Below are 13,899 nucleotides of genomic sequence, written 5' to 3'. Positions count from 1 at the left end.
GAGAGAGAGAAAAAGAAAAAAAGCAAATGAGAGCAAGGGACAGAGAATGAACAATGGCAGAGTCAGATTACCCATCATGCAGCAACAGAAGTCACCTTCCTTGCAGCATTTTTCTAAAAATCTGTAGAAAAATCAGGCTGTGTTCACGAGGCTGTGTTACATCAGCTGACCTTCAGAATCACTTTTATGTGATTGTGTGTATGACTACACTCTTCATGCTACCATATTACCATACAGGAAGCTGACAAATTAATGATGAAAAGAAAAAAAGGCAACTAAAGGATTTCTTTCAGGAAACTAACAAAGTGAGCCCAACGGACCTTAATTAACTGGACAATGATGAAAACTTTCTATTTGTGGAGAGAAAACTCTAATTCAGGTTGTATAGACTTAGAAAGAAGTCAATGGTTGTCACTCTTTACTCTGCACACATAACATGTTTAAATACAAAACTAGACTGTTGTAAATAATAACATTAGTGATGAATTCCTTTAAGCTGCTCCTTCAATATGCTGGCTCATTGTCACAATGTCAGGCTTAGTACACTGCCTGAACAGAGCAGAGCTAATGTTATTGTGATTAGCAACACCTGCAATTTTCCAGCTAATAACCTGCTGTGATGGGGGCTCATATGCCAACAAGAGCTGCTTAAAAAAACCTGAAAACAAAATGTTTATTTGATAATAGCCTTGCATGTGAGTGTTTTTGTCACAGTGGCTGGTCAGATCTATGACCCAGTTGAAGTGTGAAAGAGCTGAATGTAAAATGATGTGATTTTACCAAACTACCCAACATAACAATTAGAAGGGTGCAAGCTGGACTATTGCAACAGGTCCATTTATAAGAGTTGTGAAAGTGCAATCAGCACACCGTCTTCTTTTATATTGTTATTATATGTTTACATGTAAAAACTGCAGCTGCATGAAACATAAGTGTTATCCTGGCTTAAGAATTAAACATGTACAAACATGTACAAATGCCATAAATAACTGCCTCAATAAAGGTTTGGCTTACAATATATATGAACACAGTGGACACATACTTAAACACTTAAGTATTGGTATTGGGTTTGCTCCCCTTTTACTTTCTTAACTGCCTAATTTAATTTTGTATCAACAAAGTGTTGGAAACATTGCTCAGAGATTTTGGTCCATATAAATATATAAGCATCGCACAGTTGCTGCAGTTTTGTTGGCTGCACATTGTTGATGAGCATCTCCTGTTACACCACATCCCAAAGGTGCGCTATTGGATTGAAATGGGATGACCGAGAAGTCCACTGCAGTACTTGGTGCATTATCCGACTGGAAGTAACCATCAGATGATGGGTACATTGTGGTCATAAATATATGAGTATAGTCAGCCACAACACAGAGGCTGTGGCTGTCAAATTATGCTCAGTTGGTGCTAAGAGGCCCACAGGGTGCCATGGATGTTGTCATTACCATTACACCACCATCATAGGTCTGAACTTCTGATACAAGGCAGGATGGATCCAGATTTTCATGTTTTTTTTTTTGTTTTTTTTTTTAACGTCAAATTCTGATCCTACAATCGGAATGTTGTAACTCAAATGAGGACTCATCAGACAAGATATTTTTCAATCTTTTGTTATCAGTTTTGGTGAGTCTGTGTGAACTGTAGCCTTAGCTTGTTGTTAGCTGACAGAGTGATCTTCTGTTGTTGTGGCCCATCTGCTTCAAAGTTTCATGTATTGTGTGTTCAAAACTGGGTTGTAATAAGTGGTTATTTCTGTTCTGTCATCTCTAATGTGTCTAGTCATTCTCCTCTGACGACAAGGCATTTTCATCCTGACAACTGCAAATCTCTAGTTATATTCTCTGTAAACACTAGCGATTTTTTCTGTGTGAAAATCCTGGTGGGTTCTGAAATGCTCACAAAAGACCACTGAAATCAAAAACAATGACGTGAATCTCTATCAAGGCACCCTTCTGAGCATTATTATCAGTGACCCATGTTTTTGTTGTCTGTTGGTGGTTTATGCAAATACTGAATGTATATATTTAGAAAAACAGTGAGCTTTAAACTCTATTTTTAGGCTCAACCATTTGACAAATGTGGACTTTTATTTGCTAACACTGAAATAACTCATATCTGTCCATTTAGAAGAAACACAATTAAACCATTGTCCATTCAACTATTGTTTAGTTTATCAAAAAAAAAAATTATATATATGTTTAAGAAATAATAGAAATTGCTGTAAAACTGAATGTATGAATGAATGAGTAAATGAATGAATTAATGAATTAATGAATAAATAAATAAATAAATTGAAAAAAGATTAAACAATGTTAATAAAATGCAAAATTCTTTCAGAAATTCCAGAGAGACATTTTGATCGTTAAAAACATATTTCTTAAACAGAATTAAACATGTGGTAAATAAAGGACTTTAAGCACCATTAAGGGCAAAATAGTGTAAATTATGGAGTAAAAACAGAAAAGTTTTTTTTTTGTTTTGTTGACATGAAGTTATATTGTGTTTCATCAACATTCATTAGATATGGCGTATACTCCAACTGAACAAATTTCATTTTCATTCATTCATTCATTTTCTAAACCGCATAATCCAATTCAGGGTCGCGGGGAAGCTGGAGCCTATCCCAGCTGGCATTGGGCAAAAGGCAGGGTACACCCTGGACAGCTCGCCAGTCCATCGCAGGCAAATTTCATTTTAATAAATGATTTCAAAAAAGGACCCAGATTTTATTCGAGAGGCAACAATGGCAAAAATAAATAGGGACACTTTATAGGAAAATATCAATTTACTATCTGTTGAGTTTGAGAAAAGAAGTGAAATGACTTGTCAAATCAATAGAAGTCATCCTGGTTACTTGAAAAATGGCTAAAGTCACATCAACATGCCCCATATTAGTAGGAGCTATGATTGGCAACAGTACACACAAAACCTTGTGGAAGTGCGATAGACTACAGGAAATAAAAAGTGAAATCTGAGCTTGCAGTTTAGGTCTGTCATATTTTATAACTGGGGTTGTCATGTGGCTGTGTGTGAAAGAAACTATGACGAGGTGTTTGTTTCTAATTGCTATGTTATATAATGTTTTCCGAGAAAGCTTTTTAAGTTTTTAAAAATATGCATAAATACTTTTTACTATGTGAAGCACTATGTGATTGTTTTTGCATGGAAAACCATTTTTAAATAAAATCGGATTTGATTTGACCACCAACCCTGCAGGCATCAAGCATTTGCTCTTTTTTTTTTATCACTTTCTGTTTAAAAATAACCGATTCTGAAACATAACGTTTAAATATTTAGTTTTTACAGTTTTTTACAATTAATAGATAGTTTACAGTTCTTTACAATTAATTCACAATGTAAAACACTGATGTCCCAGTGTTGAGGATTATAGCAAAGATCCAAGCTGGAGAAATCACTGGAAGTTTCTCGTGAGGAAGGCATCAGTCTCTGTTAATTATGCAAATGAGCTGATAAGGAAAGCGGAAAGGGCTGATAAAATAAAACAAAATATAAAATAAAAAAATAGCCTATTTGCAACTGCAGATGGGATTTGCTGGAGTTGTGATCTAAGATCTATAATGCATGTTGTAACATTCATACTCTCTCTGTGTGTCTGTGCACGCTGCACAGCGTAAACATCATCTTAAAGAACGCCTTGTCAGCCCGTGGTGATGATCATCTAAAGACAGATGGTAATCAGAGTGCATTCCTGAGTCATTCATTTGTCTTCTCTCTGACACCTATGGGCTATTTTATGAGGATTTATGGGGCTTATGAAGGCTGGTGCTTCAGCGAAAGATCTGAGTAGATTCACAGCCCATCCACCAAATTACAATTATACAGCAGAGCAGACTGTATATGGAGATTTCTTCAAAGTGAAGGAAAAAATGGAAGTGAAGCAACTTCAGCAGCTTTAAGTTTCTCTTTGAGCTTTTTCTGGAGCTTCATTGCATCTTTGCAGTTGATTTTTTTTTTCTCCCATGCACAAAATTTGGTCTCTTATGGTGGAAATGATAAACAAATAAGCTTCAATAGTATTTGCTGGTTTGCAAGTGATATATTTTATCAATGTTGTTTTAAACCTAAAAGATTTTAGAGTGTAAAAATAGATTAGATTCTACAAGACAATAGAAACATAAAGGTAAGTTACATTGTAAGAAATGCTCTATCATTGTGTTCATTTACATCAACTGTTGCCTGGTTACAATTTCAGTCCTAAACGAGGGGTGCCCAAAGTCGGTTCTCAAGGGCCGCTGTCCTGCAGCACACCTGTTTCAGCACGTCTTCCATCAAATGGATCCAACAACCCATAAAGTTCTGCACAATGACTGATTCTTTTGAGTCAAGTGTTTTGGAGCGAGGGAAATCTGTAGGATTGTGGCCCTCAAGGACTGGAGTAGCGCACCCCTGTCCAAAATCATTCAGGGTCTTACAGACCAGCAACAGAACTTTATGAATCACAAGCCGGCATAGTTCCAACATGTGATCGTTTGCAAAATCTCATTGGTTTAGTTTTCCATGGAGATCAACACATGATAATGCTTCCACATACATGCAGTCACAGGGCTTGTTTTATGAAGACTTTTAGGAGTTGCTGTTTGATAATTAATGTGTGTTTTAGCATTGTAAATTCATAAAAGTATGTGATTTATAAAACATGCAATGAACACTTAGACTCTACTTTTTGCTTGTGATTTTAAGAACAGGGCACAGATATGGTTATAAAAGCTGATCCTGAAGCTTGAGCATAAAACTACAGTTAAAAGTTGTGGTTTGTGTGTACAAAAAACAACCTCAGAACAAGCCAGAGTACAAGAAAATTGTGACATTCGATGTCTGCCTCACACACTTTATAGGAAACTTAAATAAAGCTGACACACTCTTGCACAGTTGGTGAGTTGACCAAGATACCAGCAAACACTTGTCCATTCGTGCATCCATCAGACACTGATAAACATTAGTCTTTATTTGGGTCACATATCTGAACACCTGACAAATTTTAACCAATTTATTTACTCTGTCTTCGTGGTTTTTCACAAACGTCCAATACTTTGATTTGTAGATGCTGTTTAACAGCACCTTTTGCTTAACAGATTTCTATTTGTTGCTAGGAAACACAGAGAGGATAGGAGTGACCTCTTTACTGAAGTCAACTAATCCATAATTACTGCTTAGACCTGCTCAGTAAGGAGTGAAGTCAGATGTTTGATTACTAATATAACATCAGTCAAGACCACCTCTCTGCTGAAGACACTTGTCACTGACAAAACCATCTGTAGGTGAGGAAGATGAGACAGCCAAAGACCTCAGGCTCAGAGGAAGAGACAAGCTTCACAGGCAGGAAACAAACTTCTCTTCCCTCCTGTTCCCTGTGCTTCAGAGAGAAGCCCTCAAATACACAGTGAATATTAAACAGGCCTGACGTGTGGGTCCTTCTGCTCAGAGGGATTTAAGACTAAAGACTCTCGCAATCAGAAGAAGCCAAAACATGAGGCGCATGAATATTTCAGCATTGACCTGTTACATTTCATTTCATGTGCGTTGTTATTTGGGTAAAACTTTACACTAATGGTACAAATCCTGTACTTAACTAATGCGTAACTCATTGTGAACTAATGCATTAATTACTGCAGGATCTATCATGAACCTGTTGCTCATCATGAACTAATGCTGATCTCAACGTGGATTCATCTGATTACTTCAAATTTAATAGATTGTCAACAGATTAACATTAATTCACTGTTAATTTATACAACATATGTCACAAAGTTTGCAATTTAGACCAGAACATATCTATTTCTGTGTCTAGTTCTTTGTTCTTTTTTTTTAATCTAAGACACACTCAAAGAAAACATGAATTATTACTTACTTTGTACTGAATTTGATGTGACTTTACTTGAGGGCACACATTTATCTTGAAGTGATCATTAAGTAATGATGAAATCTTAATGAGAAAGGATATCGTTACTTCACCGTTAAGACATGAATGTTACTATGTGACTACTTTTAGGAGCACATGTCAGTGAAGTAAACAGAACAGATCAGTATTGATGGAAATGTGTACTACTGAGGCTGCATTTTTCAGTTGATTGTTTAGACCTGATTTTGTCTGATTTGAAGCGAAGATTTGCTTCTAAATGGTAGATTCATTTATTGTTTTTGATGGAAGCTTTTGTTGGAGCTTTTTAAAAGACATGCTCATTAATGCATCTGGAAAAAATGTGGAGTTTATTGTTTTACCCAAGGACACTTTGTCATTCAACTAAAGGATGTGAGCAATTGAACAACCAATGCTCTTAAGTTGCCACAGCTATACAAACATGAACTTCTTCGAGTGTTTTTCACAAAAAAAAAAAAATTTAATGGTGTGAAAATAAATGATATATTTGGTATAAACTGGCAAGTTTGTCGACATTTTAACAAATGTATGAATTAACTGATTTATTGTTAAATAGATGATCGACTGAGAGTGAAATAATCTTGTGAATCCACTTTCAGATCAACATTAGTTCATGATGAGCAACAGGAATTCAGGCTAGACCCGCATTAACTAATGGATTAGTTCATAATGAGTAACGCATTTATCACAAATATGTTCCTCAATCCAGTCGGTTTTCTATACATCTTTGCTCCAACACATCTGACTTCAATAATAAGTCTTTGAGCAGAATCTGATTGGCTGTTAGATCCATTTAATTTGATTCAGGTATGTTGAAGCTGGAATACATGGAAAACCTGCTGGATTTCGACCCTTGTAGGATCAAACTGAATACCCTTGCTTCAAAGTCTATCTACCCGCTAAAATCTTATTGTGAACAAGTAAAATCCACAAGTGCACAGCAGTGCAGACAGCAGAAATGATGCACTTTGTGTGGAGTATAGGTCAACTACACACTCCGGGCTATATTACCTCAGTATGGATCCCAGAGCAGCCATGATACAGTAACTGAACCTCCCTGTCAAACTAAACCCGCTTCACTATTACTGTTACTCCAGGCTACCCTCAAGCTATAGGTCAAAACTCTGTATTTCTCTCTCTATGACAAAGTGCAGACAAGGGATGGTAAGCTGATCTAGGGCCAGAGTCTGACAGCGCCCAAGGCTGATCTGCTATGTGGTCACTCCAGTGGAGGCTGAGCTTGACCATAAGAAATCTTCTAATCCTTGGAAAATCAGGCAATTCAGGCCATGAGGCTTTTCAGAATCTGATTTCAGGACTTTGTATATGTGAGCAATTAATGACTGTGATTATAGCCACAAGTTTTTCAACAACTACAGCACTTTTAGAGCAGATTTAGTTGAACAGATTTGTAAAAGACATCATTATGGCCAAAGATATTTTAAGTTGAGAAGCACAATTTGCAAGTGAATGCTGAGGTCATCTAATTAAATCTTGTTTTTTTATTATGTATAAAGCATTGTATCCAATCCTTGGTGGAATAATTTCTATCATAAATGTGAAAAAACTCTACGTTAAACCTATAGTTGCATTCTTATTTCAATATAGCTACAATCTCTTAATTTGTGCTTAGTGTACAGTAAAGCTGCATCTGCAAGCATTTTATGTGTACAACGCTGTATTTATCCAGCACATATAAGAATCCAAAGGTGCAATTAATATGCATGTGATGTACATTCATTTTCACTGAAATCAACTTTGAGGCAAATACAGTGGGGCTCCAAAGTTTGGACACCCCTGGTAAAAATTTATTTTAATGTGCAAATAAGGAGCTTTAAAAAGATGGAAAATCTCGAAAAGGCATCAAGGTACAGTTTGGACATTCTTATAACATGTCAAAAAAAGTTACATCCTATTTTCATCATTTAAACCTTCAAAATAACAGAAAACAAAATATGGCGTCTGTAAAAGTTTGGGCACCCTGCAGAGTTAGTACCTTGTACGCCCCCAATTTGACAACAGAGACCTGACAGTGTCCTGGATTGTTTACAGTTAGTGTCTGGAAAGACCAGGTGATGTCAATCTCAAAGGTTTTAAATGCTCAGACTTATCTGACTTTGCTTCAACAATCGGCACCATGGGTTCCTCTAAGCAGCTGTCAAGACCACTGAAACTGAAAATAGTTGATGCTCACAAAGCAGGAGAAGAATGTAAGAGAATAGCAAAGTGTTTTCAGATGCTAATATCCTCTGTTCCAAATGTAATCAAGAAATGGCAGTCATTGGGAACAGTGGAAGTTAAAGCAAAATCTGTAAGACCATGAAAAATAGACAGAACAGCTCACAAGATTGCAAGAAAAGCAAGTCAAAACCCAAGTTTGACTGCACAATCCCTCCAGGAAGATCTGGCTAATACTGGAGTCGTGGTGCACTTTTCCACTATGAAGAGGTACATGTACAAATATGGCCTTCATGGAAGAGTCATCAGAAGGAAACCCTTTTTTACATCCTTACCACAAAAATCTGCATTTGAAGTTTGCAAAGGAACATATAGACAAGCCTGATGCATTTTGGAAACAAGTTCTGTGGATTGATGAGGTTAAAATTGAACTTTTTGGCCGGACTGAGCACAGGTACATTTGGAGAAGACAGGGCACATAATTTAATGAAAAGAACCTCTATCTAACTGTTAAGCATGGGGGTGGATCCATTATGCTTTGGGGTTGTATTGCAGCCAGTGGCACAGGGAACATGTCACGAGTAGAAGGAAAAATGGATTCAATGGGATTTGAGCAAATTTTGGGTGCTAACCTAATGCCATCTGTGAAAAAGCTGTAGTTAAAGAGAGGATGGCTTCTACAAATGGATAATGATCTTAACAACACCTCAAAATCCATGGTGGATTACATTAAAAGGCATGAACTGAAGGTTTTGTCATGGCCTTCACAATCTCCTGACCTCAACATAATTGAAAGTCTATGAATAGACCTTAAAAGAGCAGTGTGTCACAGATGGCCCAGAAATCTCAAAGATCTGGAAGACTTTTGCAAGAAAGAATGGGTGAAGATACCTCAAACAAGATCTGAAAGACTATTGGCTGGCTATGAAAAGTGTTTACAAGCTGTCATACTTGCCAAACAGGGGAATAGAAGGTACTAACTATGCAGGGTGCCCAAACTTTTGCAGAGGCCATTTTTTGTTTTCTGTTATTTTAAAAGTCAAAATGATGGAAATAAGATCAAACTTCTTTTGACATGTTATAAGAATGTCTAATCTGTAATTTGATGCCTTTTGGAGATGTTTCATCTTTTGTTAGCTTCTTTTTGGCACGTTAAAATAAATTTTTACAAGGGGTGCCCAAACTTTGGATCCCCACTGTACCTGGGTGGTCATCTGTCACATGAGCCAGTAGAATAAACAATCAGATCACTTAATTAGACGTCCACAAAATGATTTATGGTAAAATACAGGTAAATATATTAGTCAGGCATTAGAGCAAATATCAAAGAAATTGGTCTGTGTGATAAATGTATAAGCAGGTTCAACTGGCTGGCAGGTTAACACACTAAATATAAAAATTCATTATTATAACTCTTCAGAGTTAGTTAACTAATCACAGGTAAAGACGGGATCAAGATCACAGAAAGATAAAAACAAACAAACAACACAAAACAAAACAACAATCTTTAAATAAATTTTTAAAAACTCACAAGTAGTCAGTGAATGGTAGCAAGTTTCATTGTAATATGTTGACTTTTCTTAGTCTGTGCCAAAAGCCAAACAGTCGTGTTTCATATGATCTGCAGTATGTAAACGCTTTGCCTGCTTCAACCAAAGAAAAGAGCACTGTAACAATCAAATCTAGAAGAAATAAAGACATGGTTGGTTGACCTTTTCCAAGTCTGCAGTTGAAATAAATTAATTGATCCTGTTTGCCTGCTTTAGTCAAGAAAGGACAACTCAAGCAGTGAGTGTTGATCTGTTTATGTGAATTAGCAGCTAGTTTTATTCCTGCATGCAATCCTCTAATGCTAGTGTGATTCTTTATGAGAGATGAAAGAATATGTGAGACAAGATCTTGTTGAGAACATTTTTTGAACTGTCAACCCTCATAAAATCCTATTAATTCCACTAGAGAGAGACAATTTTCTGCCTCAGCTCGCAGCACAGCATCAGAAGTAAAAACCTTCAACCACTGATGATGTTTGATTGTTGCCTTTAACGGTCACATTGCTCTGTTTGTACACACTCGTCAAAGACATCCTGTATGCATTAAATCTTGTGGCCCTGCACAAAAATGCACTGCAGTCAGCACTTCTGTAGACATAAGGCTGTCTCCACTGGCTAATAACCTGAGGAAATGCCAGATCAGATTTATTTACCAAGCACAAATTAGAAGAGGGGGAGACTGTTGGAGCGGGAAAGTGAGTGCACGAGGATCTGTGACACTTCTCGGCATGCGATATCAAAGCTGTTACCAGCGGCCCAGTTTGATTGTGGGCTGAAACAGCTTTGTGCACTGCTGTAAAAACCATTTCTGCTAATGCCAGCCCCAGCAGGGTGGACTATATGTACCAGAAAACTAGGGAAATGAGCAACCAGTCTCCTCACTGTTGTCCAGAAATCTCTTTTTGCAAAAAACATTTGAGGAAAGAATGTACAGGCGTGTCCTTTACCAAAGTCTTTTGTGCTTTTAATTACAAATTCTAAGAGCATAATAATAACTTTGAATTTACTTATGAAGCTAACTAAGCATTCATTTGTTAAAAGGTTGCATTGTGGGTATATTTGTCTTTTTTTTTTTTGTCATTTTGGGAAAAAGTCTGTAGAGGGAACAAAGGACTGAAGAATCCACATCTGAGAAATCTACTGATACTGTGTCTATAATGTAATGTTCAAAAATTTTGTCACCCCCCCCCCCCATTCTATTTCTGGGTTATGTTGCTTTTACTGGGATTAACAAGGACCAATGATGCCCAATCATTAATGATATTTATAACAAAAATGCAGTTTTTTCCTGTTTGGGCTATTTGTATTTTACAATCCAAGTCAGGGTTTGTATTTTTGAACTTGTTCAAATAAGTACAAGAACAAATCAAACCTGCGTTTCCACAATTTTTAATATATTTTTTTCTTAGAAATCAATTAAATCTTCAACCGGTGATTAATCAATCAAGTGAAATGCTTACATTTTATATTTTACACACATAAATAAATCTACAATGGAAATGCTCAGTTTCATTAGATAATCAGAGCAAGCTGATCGCAACCAAACTTTACGCTGTGTGGTGAAGCATCTCCACAGTGATCTATTAGATATTAGATAAACCTGACTGATTGCTCAAACTGAACATATAAATGTCTTCCTTGTACATTTCACATACATTTTTAGAATAAATCTGTCTTTAAAAACATGACTGAAACCAGTAAAGTTGATTAAAACTTCTAGACATGTACATTTGAACTATACTTGTTGTCAAACATTTGAAAGTAGTGATATGAGTTACAAAGCACATGCCAAACATGCATTAAACAATCGTATACATGTGGAATCACAAAATCTACTGCTTGTTATAGCACTAGACTGAAGACAATGACTTTCTGATAGTTTTCTTAGTTTCTGGTTTGAATATTCAGACTGCTGATCTCTCTGGGTGGTGAATGATGATATGGAGGATTATTATGAGATTTGATAGTTGCTGTTTATTTATTTGTCCATTTTTTGTGAATTTTTATGTACTTATTGGAGAGTTGGGGCATCTGTTTCTGATATATTTAGCCTTTAGGTGGAACATGGCCGGTTAAGGTTAGGTCACTGCTTATGATTAAGGGTTTTTGGATTTTCATATAAGAGCCATAATGGTGTTATAGATAACAATGTTAAGATATTCTTCTCATTCTGCTTTTAAAGTGACGCCTACTTCCTCTATTCTCACAGTCATTATTTCTGGAACAATGGAGCAAAGAGGTTGCCGTCAAGGCCAAGGAGAATTCACTGGATTTTACAAAGATATTCAACTCAGAAGGTTCTTTGAATTCGCTGTATCTGAAAACTACCATCTCAGACTGTACTGCAACAATCTATGGATTCACATCCAGAGACATCTGGCTGAAAGAGACCAGGTCTGCCAGACCGTTGAGCACAAAGTCTCAACTGTGAGCCAGCCAGAACTTGATCTGAATACAAAGGAGGACCAGGTGGGAAGCTGTCAAAAAACTGATGGAGAATAACACAAGAGAAATTGAGGTGGCAAAGAAAGCACTTGAAGAAACCAAGAAAGCTCTTGAGATGGGGAAGAATCATCTGAATAACAAAAAAAAAGAAACTGGAAGCTGACAGTGAAGCAGGCAATCCAGAGTGAGATTCACCAAAACACACCGGCGGATGAGAAGCAATACTGAGAGATTGTCTTAAAACTGTTGGAAGATGACAGGAAAGAAATCCAGAAGACAAAGCTCTTGAAGAGACCAAAACAATCCAGGAGATGGAAAAGGAACATCTGAACAAAGAAATGGAGAAACTAGAAGCCCGTAGACTAAATTTAGAGGTCAAAGCACAAGGGAAGCAGGCAATCCAGAAAGTCAAGGAGGAAAAGAAAAAACTGAACAAGAGAGGAGAGAAATGAAAAACAAGACAAAAGACATGCAAGACTTGGGAAAAGAAAACGAAGCCCTGCAAGCACAGAAACAAACTTTGCAGGAAGATGGAAAGAAAACTGAAGAGCATCATTATAGACTCCAGGAAAACAAAGATGATTTCAACAAGCAGAAGACCAAGATGGAGCTGGAAAAGAAGGCTCTGCAGGAAGAATAGGAAAAGCTGGGGGAAATAAAGGAACACCTGCAGGAAAAGAACTAATGTTCTGAGGAGACTGAGGAAACAACAACAAGAAAAAAAGCAAGTACTCCAGGAGCAAATGAAAATGCTGGAAGAAAAGCAGCACGACCTTCAATTTCAAAAGGAAGCTTTTCGATGCAATGTCTCACATGATGAGGAGCAGAAACAAAAATTTGCAGGATTAGGAAAAGAAATTCAGAGTCAGAAAATCCTCCAAATACAAGAGGATGATTTAAAAGAGGATTAGGATGGAGTGGGGAGAGAAAGCCCTGCAGGATGCACAGAAAAAGCTGGAAGAAATAAGTGAAGATCTGACGGGAAAAGAAGGAAATTTTTTAGTAAACCGCAAAACAAACTGGACCAAGAAAAAGATGAAAAGTTCAGGAGCAAATGAAACTAACTGAGGAAAACAACTGCCCACTTGAAATAATAATAAAAAAAAAAAGACTTTCAAAAGTGTTGCAAACAGCTTGAGGAAGAAAACTTTAAATTGAGTGAAACAAATGAAAAAAACAAGGAGATGGACAAACAAAAAGAAAAACAGTAGAAAAGTTCAAGCGAAGCCAGTATAAGAACAGACTGGAGCAGGAGTCTAGAGAGAGGGAGAGAAGAATAAACTGCATGTGGAGAGACTAAATATGGCAGATGAGCTGAAAAGAGAGTGGAAAAAAAAGCAAAAAAGGAAAAAGAGAAAAAAAAGAAAAGTGAGAGATAAAAAGTGGAAAACAACAAGAAAACTCAGAAGTATAAACATAGCTTCTGGAGCTACAAAGGAAGGCTAAAAAGAACGGCAACAAGCAGGTGGAGGAGGATTCTGATTGTTCAACTTGGGCTGAACAGTCAACAGTTCTTCCCTCTGCTTTTCAGTCTTCATCCCCCCCCCCACCTCCACTATCATTTATTTGTCCTCCATCTGAACTACTGTCATGCTCATATCTGCTAATTTGCACTAAAAAAAGAGAATATTTTTTGCATAAAGACTAAATTATTCTTTGCAAAAGAATAAAGTCTGTGTGCACACAAAGTATTTCCACATTTCCTCCTATATGTGTAAACGTACAACTCTAAAACTTTCCCTCAGCTTTATTCATCTGCTAACCTTGCTGTATTTTACACAGTGCACTGCCATGCTCTTGCACATGTGCTCTCAGTGCATCGCCTGT

General features: G+C 36.8%; 1 protein-coding gene across 2 annotated transcripts in view; it reads right to left on the bottom strand.

Moving 5' to 3' along the window:
• Positions 1-13,899, bottom strand: part of rhbdl1 (rhomboid, veinlet-like 1) — a gene marked incomplete at both ends in the record, with an annotated part of 47,571 nt that overhangs the window by 4,550 nt on the left and 29,122 nt on the right. The gene's annotated exons all lie outside the window — the stretch shown is intronic.

The sequence above is a fragment of the Telmatherina bonti genome, assembly GCF_933228915.1.
Source record: "Telmatherina bonti genome assembly, chromosome: 21".
Classification (NCBI taxonomy): domain Eukaryota; kingdom Metazoa; phylum Chordata; class Actinopteri; order Atheriniformes; family Telmatherinidae; genus Telmatherina; species Telmatherina bonti.
Note: the sequence above shows the minus strand (reverse complement) of the source record. Positions and strands in the feature narration are given on the sequence as shown.